General features: G+C 38.3%; 1 long non-coding RNA gene across 1 annotated transcript; it reads left to right on the forward strand.

Moving 5' to 3' along the window:
• Positions 1-39: 39 nt before the first annotated feature.
• LOC123391188 lies at positions 40-9,112 on the forward strand. The gene is made up of 2 exons (XR_006605838.1): positions 40-586; positions 8,271-9,112. It is a non-coding gene; the product is annotated as an uncharacterized LOC123391188 (long non-coding RNA).
• The last annotated feature ends 257 nt before the right edge of the window (positions 9,113-9,369 follow it).

The raw sequence follows: 9,369 nt of genomic DNA on the forward strand, positions 1-9,369 counted from the left end.
TGGGAAATGTAGTCCACCGTGGGCAAATACTCAGGAGTGGGGACCCTGGACCCTCAGAATGCTCCCAGCATGTAACTCGGCTTCGCGTAGCAAAGGCGCTTTTTCCAAAGTCAATTTGGTGTTGTTCTAGTCTTTGCTGCAGGGCGTAGGTCCGGGCTCCGCGAGCCTTGCTGCTCAGTTGTCTTTTATGTTGTTGTCAACATCTTGGATGAATGGTAGTGGTCTTTGATGAATGGTTCTCAAGGAAGGCGGAGGAACGCGTTCTGGACTCCCGAGAAGGTGGAGATGAGAAGGGACCAGGGACTTAGGCTTCAGTGAGCGGGAACGTCTCAAGTAAGGTCCATGGGAATAACCTTAAGGCACAAAGTTTAAGAAGGTATTCACTATTAGAGTTATGTAAGTACTGACTTACACAACCTTATACAAACCTGAAAGTGAGTTCTTCCTTAAAATTTGTGCCTGACACCTCACTCACCTCATGGCCACTACTTAAAATTCTTGAAAAAGTTAGATCACGAGCTTATCTAGTTTGTGAGAGACTGGAGCAGGGTCTGGCAGTTGAGCAGATGGGTGCGTCTTCCTCCAGGTGAGTTTATGGGTCCAATTTGGCGAGTGGGACCTTAAGTGGAGTTGTTTATATTCATGCTTGTGTGAATCTTTGTTTCCTTAGATGTAAGGCGGGTTGTGTTACAGCCTATTACCACTGTTGAAAAGTAACAATACGTGGTCGTGGATTGATACTGTGATCATATGCAAAGTTCTCTTTGCATTGAGAGATGAGATGTGTGACATTGTGTGTTAATATCAGTAACTGAGAACGATTTAATATTTGTGAGTTTTTTTAATAAGCTTTTCTTTTCTGTGCATAGTATGGTGATTATGAAGGTAGATTACTGTCCATCCGAGATCGAGAAACAGTACAGTGTTAACTGGCTTAGTATGTGTTAATTTGATTATCTGACTGCCAATCATTATATATAACTGAATAAATATGACCGTTGTTGTGAGTTTCATGATTTCTACAAGTTTCATTATCTATAAAATAGAGTAGCAGTATTATTACATCTTCTTGTAGCATCAAATTTAAGATGCATAAAAATATTTGCAGTTTATCTGCCAAATGATTTTATAATGATATTTTATAATGGATCAGTGCCGTTTTATCAGAAAGACTGCAGTATTTTAAAGAAAGAAGAAATAGGGATGCCTGGGTGGCTCATTCAGTTAAATGTCTGCCTTTAGCTCAGGTCATGATCCCAGAGTCCTCAGATCAAGTCCCGATGGGGCTCCTTGCTTAGTGGGGAGCCTGCTTCTCCCTCTGCCTGCCTCTCTCTCTCTCTCTCTGACAAATAAATAAATAAAATCTTTTTTAAAAATATGAAAGAAGAAATCAAAGTAACATGCGGTCATGGAGTGGCTTCTGTAGATTTCCAATCTTCTGTAATATTAAGGGTACTTAACCAGATAACTTTGAAAACCCTAGACTAAGGAAATAATTTCCTACTTGTTCAAGCAGGTAGATTAGAGCAGAGCCCAGCATTAAGGGGCAGGTAGATTAGAGCAGAGCCCAGCATTAAGGGATCAGATGTTCTAGTATATAGGTCAGGCAAGGCAAGGAACCTGTTTGAGACTGCATAATTAGTCCATTAGAATACTACTTGTCTTATTTTAAAAGTGATAATTACATTGTGTTATATTCTGACTATACAAAAACCAGGCTACCATTTCCCGAACAGTGCCTGATTTCTCTGTTGCAGTTGGCAATTTTGAACCTAAATATTTGTATTTCTTCTGACATTTCTGACACTTTTTCTTCAGATCTGAAATGGTAGTTGAAAGTAGATGAAGAGCTAATGGAGTAGTATTAGGAAAGAAGATAAAATTCCTTTTCTATTACAATTTCAGAAGAAACCCCCAAGTGTTCCTGAGGGGGGAAATGTCTTTTTTTGACCTTTTCTTTTTGTTGTTTCTCTTCCAAAAGTCTCTCCTTTACTTCCTCCTAACTGGTTTCATCATAGCTTAAAAATCCTTGAAATGCTTTCCCTGTCATCAAACACAGTTACATTGGTTTCACTAATATCATTGCAGTAAGAAATCTGGAAATGAAACATGACCATAAAAAGTAGGATGGATAAGGAGGTGTAGAGTACCTTTACACTGAAATAGTACACAGCAGCGAGAATTAGTGAATCTAGTATGTGATGAGCAATGAGCCATAGAAATATATATACAGAGTGTTCCATTCATGAAATTTTATAAAGAAGCAAAATAAATTATACTTTGTGCTTAAGTGGAAGATAATGGAAAACAAGGATATGGTAAATAAAATTCAGGAATGTAGTAAGTTCAGAGAGGAGGAAACAGGAAAAGATAAGTTTGCAAAAGGGATACAGAGTTATTTCATAACCCCACTGGCTGCTCCAAAAAGCCATCTTTGCATTGTTCCTGGGTCTAGCTCCGGGTTCATTGTAACCAACTCTGCCACACACCTCCACCACCACAGACTCTGGCAGCTTTATCAACATGGTCCTCCAACTCTTGCTTTCTTTTTAACCCAGAGCTTCAGATCACCAGTGTGCCAGGTCATGTCCGAGACAGCTGTAGACACTAGCTCCAAGATCACCAGCAAGGATTTAGAGGAGAATTGTGGAGGAGGCAGAGAATAGAAGAGATGCACCTGCTAATGGGAAGGCTTATGAGGAAAATGGGGGGCAGGAGGCCAAGAAGGAAGATGAAGAAGATGTAAAACGGTGCAGCAGGAAGAGGAGGGGAATAGGAAGGCGATAGAGAGGTACATGGGGAGGCTTAGGCAGTGAAGAACACAGGTGGCAGAAGATGATGAGGATGGCAAAGTTCACACTAAGAAACAGAAGACCTATGAGGATTTCTGGGCAGTGAAAAAGGAAAAGTTAAACTTAACAGCATTTAAACATTTCCCCCCTCAGGACATTTGGGGGTTTCTTCTGAAATTGTAATAGAAAAGGGATTTTATCCTATTCACCACGCCCCTATTTCCCATCTCAGACTCTAAACGCGGTCACTTTCAAGCGGAGAGTCCCACCCACCCATGCCCCACCTGGGCAGTGCCACCTACACACGACACACGCACTCTCCGCCAATGCAAAACCACAACAGGAATCTACAACAGGGAAGAAAAAAAGAACCAAAACTTCCAAGGCCCTGCTTTTTTTCTTAAAAGTATTTTTAAAGGAGACATGGTATTTTATATTTATATTTTTGTACATATTGTTAGGGGTCAGCCATTTTTAGTAATCTCAGATGACAAAACTAGCCTTGTGAGCATTCTCTGCCCCACTTCTGACTTTACTTGTGGTATGGCCATGTTCATTATAATCTCAAAGAAGAAAATAAAACCATTTAAAAAAAAAGCAAAACAGCAGTAAAAAAATCTTATTCCAAGCCTTCCAATAATTTTTTGGTGTGTATGTACGTAGCTGTACTATGAGTAGTCGGTTTCTATGAGATGGTTGAAAAGGCCAAAGGTAAACGTTTTCTTTTTTTCCCTTTTTTGCCTGTGAAGTTTCTGTTTATTTTCTTTGGCCTGTTTGATGTCTGTGTAGAACAATGTTGTCCAACAAGAAACCAAAATTTTATTTTGCTGAGTTGCTCTAACAACAAAAAAAGTTATTTCATGTATTGTATTTCTTAAACTGGATTATATTTACACAATGGTTTACTGTTATTTTGATATATTCCTCATCAGTTGTAGGTATTAGTGTATCTGTGATGAAATTTAAAAACATTTGATATAGGAATGGAATGTGTAACTGTGTACTTATATATATGTGACTGTATAAACATGGAGAAAGACGTGGGATAGTCACACCAGAATTTTAACGTGTTCTACATAGAGGGAGTATAGGAACTTGTGAAGATGTATGTACAAAGGGGAAACTGATAGGTAACCAATGAAAGTCTTGTTAAAAGTATAGTTCTTGGGGTGCCTGGGAGGCTGGGTCTGTTGGGTGGCTGCCTTTGGCTCAGGTCGTGATCCCAGAGTCCTAGGGTTGAGCCCCATGTCAGGCTCCCTGCTTGGTAGGGGGTCTGCTCCCTCTCCCTCTGCCTGCCACTCTGCCTGCTTGTGCTCTCTTTCTGTCAAATAAAAAATTGAATTTTAAAAAAAAGTATAGTTCTTGTTAAAGTATAAAGTTCTTGTTAAAAGTATAAAACACATACATCTGTTATTTACATGTATATTTGTTAAAGGATGGTTTTAAAAATATTAAGAATTATTATCATAAGATAGTAGGCTTTCAGGTGTTTTCACTTTGTATTTTTATGTCCTGCTTGAATTTTTTACTTAAAATCCATTTTGTCTAATATGATTGATATGTCTGCTTTCTTTTGGCTACTATTTGCATGGAATGTCTTTTTCCATACTTCACTTTCAGCCAATACAGATCCTTAAATCTGAAATGATTCTCTTATAGACAACATAGTTGGATGATGTTTATACATTCTGCTACTATATATCTTTTAATTGGGGAGTTTAATGCATTTATATCTAAAATAATTATTGTTAGGGAAGGACTTACTGTTATCATTTTGTTAATTGTTTTCTGTTTGTCCTGTGTCTTTTTTCTCCCTCTTTTCCTCTCTTACTGTCTTCCTTTGTGCTTCAGTAATTTTATTTTTTGTAGTCACGTTTTGATTTCTTTCACATTTTCTTTTGTGTATCTTCTATCAGTATCTTTGTGGTTATCATGAGGCTTACATAAATCATCTTGTGGTTATAACCATCTGTATTAAGCTGACAACTACTTAATTTCAGTTGCTTAGAAATTCTTAACACTTTTACTTCTCTCTCCTCACATTTTATGTTATTGATGTCATGAATGTGTCTTTTTATATTCTTCATCTATTAACATGTTTTAGTAGTTATAGTTTCTTATACTTCTGTCTTTTAACTTCTATACCCAGAATTAAAAGTGATTTATGCACACCATTACAGTTTTATAATATTCTGTGTTTGTCTTGGTACTTAACAGTGAGCTTTATACTTTTATTTGCTTTTTTTTTTTTTTTTAAGTAATCTCTATACCCGAGAATCACATGCTCCACCAACTGAGCCAGCCAGGCACCCCCTCATACCCTTTAATATTACTATTTAGCGTCCTTTCATTTCAACTTGAAGCATTCCTTTAACATTCCTTGTAAGGCAGCTCTAGCAGTGATGAAGTCCCTCAGCTTTTGTTTTTCTGGGAAAGTCTATTTCTCCTTCATTTTTTGACGAATGTTAAAAATATATTAGTTCTTGATTGGCATTTTCTTTTTGACATGTTGAATATATTATCCCACTCCCTTCTGGTCTGCAAAGCATCTGCTGAGTCTTAGGGTTTTCCATATACATGACAAGCTGCTTTTCTCTTGCTGTTTTCAAAATTCTCTTTGTCTTTGTGTTTTGAAATTTGATTATACAATTGACCCTTGAAGAATATGGACTGTACAGGTAAATGTATGCACAGATTTTTTAAAATATAAATACAGTACCGTACTGTTCATGTATTCTGTCTTCCTTATAATTTTCTTTCTTTAAGATTTATTTATTTACCTTAGCGAGCGAGAGAGAGAGTGCACAAACAGGGGGAGAGGGAGAGAGAGAACACCAAGCAGATTCCCCACCGAGTGCAGAGCCCAAATTACGGGCTCAACCTCACCATTCCAAGAGCATGACCTGAGCCAAAATCAAGAGTCAGATGCTCAACTGACTGAGCCACCCAGGCATCTGTCTTCCTTTTAATTTTCTTAATAACATTTCTTTTCTCTAGTTTATTTTAAGAATATAGTATATAATATAGATAACATACAACATATGTGTTAATCCTCTGTTTATGTTATCAGTAATGCTTCTGGTCAATAGTGGGCTATTAAGTTTAAACGAGAATCAAAAATTATACGCAGATTTTTTTTTACTGTATTTTGAAAAGATGGAATCAGCGCTCCCAGTCCCCATGTTGTTCAAGGCTCAACTATGATGTATCTCACTGTGGATTTCTGTGGATTCATCCTAGTTGAAGTCTATAGGGCTTCTTGAATCTGCTATCCATTTCCTTTCCTCAACTTGGGAAGTTTTTAGCCATTATTTCTTTAAATAAGTTCTCTGCCCCCTTCTCTCTCCTTTTTTCTCAAGGACTCCCATAATGTATATATTGGTCCACATTATGGTATTCTGTAAGTCCCTTAGGCTTTCTTCACTCTTTTTTTTCATTGTTCTTTCTGTTCTCTGACTGCATAATTTTAAGTGATCTTTCTTTGAATTCATTGATTATTCTACTTGAGCAAGGCAGCTGTTGAATCCCTCCAGTGAATTTTTCAGTTCAATTATTGTGTTCTTTAGTCCCAAAGTTTCTGTTTGGTTCTTTTTTCATATTTATAATTTCTGTCTCTGTTTGTGCATGATTTTCTTGAGCATGTACAGCGTCTTTATGGTGGTTATTTTGAATTATTTTTATTAACATATAATGTATTATTTGCCCCAGGGGTACAGTCTGTGAATCATCAGGCTTACACATTTCACAGCACTCACCATAGTACATACCCTCCCCAATGTCCATAACACAACCATCCTCTCCCGACCTCCCCACCCACAAGGAACCCTCAGTTTGTTTTGTGAGATTAAGAGTCTCCTATCTTTGTCTCCCTCCTGATACCATCTTTTTTCACTTTTTCCTTCCCTAGCCCCCAAACTCCCTGCCCTTCCTCTCAAATTCCTCATATCAGAGAGATCATATGATAATTGTCTTTCTTTGATTGACTTATTTCGCTCTGCATAATACCCTCTAGTTCCATCCATGTCATTGCAAATGGCAAGATTTATTTTGAACTATTTTCAGGTAAGTTATATCCTTCCACTTCTTTAGCTCAATTTCTGGAGATTTATTTTGCTCCTGTGTTTGAGCCATGCTTATTTCTTTATATGTATCATAACTTTTTGTTAAGATCTATGCATTTCAGATGACAACCACTTTTTCCAGTCTTTATGGACTGGTTTCATATAGAAGACTCTTGCCAATAAGCCTGGTGAGAGATTCTGGAGGCCTCTGAAATCTTTTGTTGGAGGAATACAACTTCTCTGAGATGATGTGTGCAATTTCTTAGAGAGTCTTGCCAGTTTCTTTTATAGGAGTGTATTGCACACTGTGGTATATGTTTTTGTAATGCTTTGTAATGCAAGTTGTCTGGTTCTATAACAGCAAGCTATCCTCTCTTCCTTGTTCTCAATGGCCGGGAGGCATCCCAAATACGCTCGCTCCCCATTAGTGCCCTAAGGTAAGACAGATACCAGTCCATCAGACAGCCACATCATGCTCCTTGGTTAACAGGGATTCTGCTTCTCTCTCTGACCCTCCCCCTTCTCATGTTCTCTCATTCTCTCTCTCAAATAAATAATAAATAAAACCTTTTTTAAAGATAAGAAAAGAAACAAGGATACCAAGTAAAACAACTAGAATTATTGGGGCACCTGGGTGGCTCAGGGGGTTAAAGCCTCTGCCTTCAGCTCGGGTTGTGATCTCAGAGTCCTAGGATCAAGCCCCATGCTGGGTTCTCTGCTCAGCAGGGAGCCTGTTTCCTCCTCTCTCTGCCTGCCTCTCTGCCTACTTGTGATATCTGTCTGTCAAATAAAAAAATAAATAAAATCTTTAAAAAAAACTAGAATTATTAAGAATTCAGTGGCATGGGGCATCTGGGTGGCTTAGGTCATGATCTCAGGGTCCTGGGATCAAGCCCTGCATCAGACTCCCCTGCTCAGTAGGGTGTCTGCTCCTTCCTCTCCCTCAGCCTACCACTCTGCCTACTTGCTCGCTCTCACTCTCTCTCTCTGTCAAATAAATAAAATCTTTTTTAAAAATCAGTGGCAGTCAAATATCAAGTAACAAAATTGAAAATTTCTACTATAAGCAGGAAACTATTAGGGGGAAAAGTTAATTTGCTACACACAGTTGCAATATAAAATACCTAAAGAAAAAATAATAAGCTAATAGAAATTCTATTAAGAGGGGCGCCTGGGTGGCTCAGTGGGTTAAAGCCTCTGCCTTCGGCTCAGGTCATGATCTCAAGGTCCTGGGATCGAGCCCTGCATCGGGCTCTCTGCTCAGCAGGGAGCCTGCTTCCTTCTCTCTCTCTGCCTGCCTCTCTGCCTGCTTGTGATCTCTGTCTGTCAAATAAATAAATAAAATTAAAAAAAAAGAAATTCTATTGAGAAAATAAAATATGTTTTTTATTTCATTTATTTGTTTCTTCATTTTTAGTGATGGTGATTTATCGAAGCATTCATGGGGAAATAAGGAGGACAAAGTCAGCTACGCAGGCAGCCTCTTGCAAGAACAGAAACTTGGAAATTGTTCACAGTCCAAAGCAGCTCTTAAGCCTGGCATATCTTGTCACCTCCTCAGCTGTGGGCATCTGTTGCTCCCTTCTCTAGTGCTTCCCAAAATGGTCACTCAACTTCTTGGCTGTATTTATACTCCTAGTACTACTGATTACCTTTTTTTTCCCCCTGTTACCCTCTTTGCTTGCCTTTGGCCTTTGGGGGCCTCATATCATGAGCATGCAGAACCACAAAGCAGCAAAAAGCCATGAAGCATCAAGACAACAGTGGGCCAACAAGCATGAAGCAACAGGAGCCACAATGTAGCAGGATCCATGAGGAACAGAAACCATGAGGGAAAGTCCTGAATCTGAGATCCACAAAGCAGCAGAAGGCTTGAACAGATAAGATCCATGAGGCAGAAGAAGTGATCTGACTGTAAGAGCCACAAGGTAGCAAGGCAACAGGAATTGAAGAGGTGCAGGTACAAGGCAAGCAGAAACTACAACACAGAGAAGCCCTGGATTAACTGGAACTGAAGCCCCAGAAGCCAGGAAGCTGCAGAGAACAGGAAGCTCAGAAAATATATTGCTTTTGAAAGAAACTTTTTAAAAGACTTACATTAATGAAAGAATTGCCCTGAACCTGCATGTAAACACTCAAATTTAGAGCCATTCAATTCTTTCTAAAACTACACCCAAAACAATATTCCAAAGTATAGTTTTCTCATAGATTTGCTAGAATGTTATATTTCAAATGGAAGAAAAAAAGAAAAAAGACAAACCACAACAATTTTGAGAACTACATGATAGGGGGAGAATTTGCTTATTGGCCTTTAAAAAATATTTCTTGTTATGGAAAAATATAATGAACACTCATGTACATACCACCAGCACCAATAATTATGTTTATAAGCAATTTGGTTTTACCTCTACCCCCACCCACTTCTCCCAACCCCTTATTGTTTTGAAGAAAATCCAACACATTTCACTCATACATATTTCAGTGTCTCTTAAAGTTAAGGATTCTTTTTAAAAAAT

Source organism: Mustela putorius, unplaced genomic scaffold, assembly GCF_011764305.1.
Source record: "Mustela putorius furo isolate JIRA1106 unplaced genomic scaffold, ASM1176430v1.1 tig00000196_pilon_pilon_pilon, whole genome shotgun sequence".
In the NCBI taxonomy this organism is placed as follows: domain Eukaryota; kingdom Metazoa; phylum Chordata; class Mammalia; order Carnivora; family Mustelidae; genus Mustela; species Mustela putorius.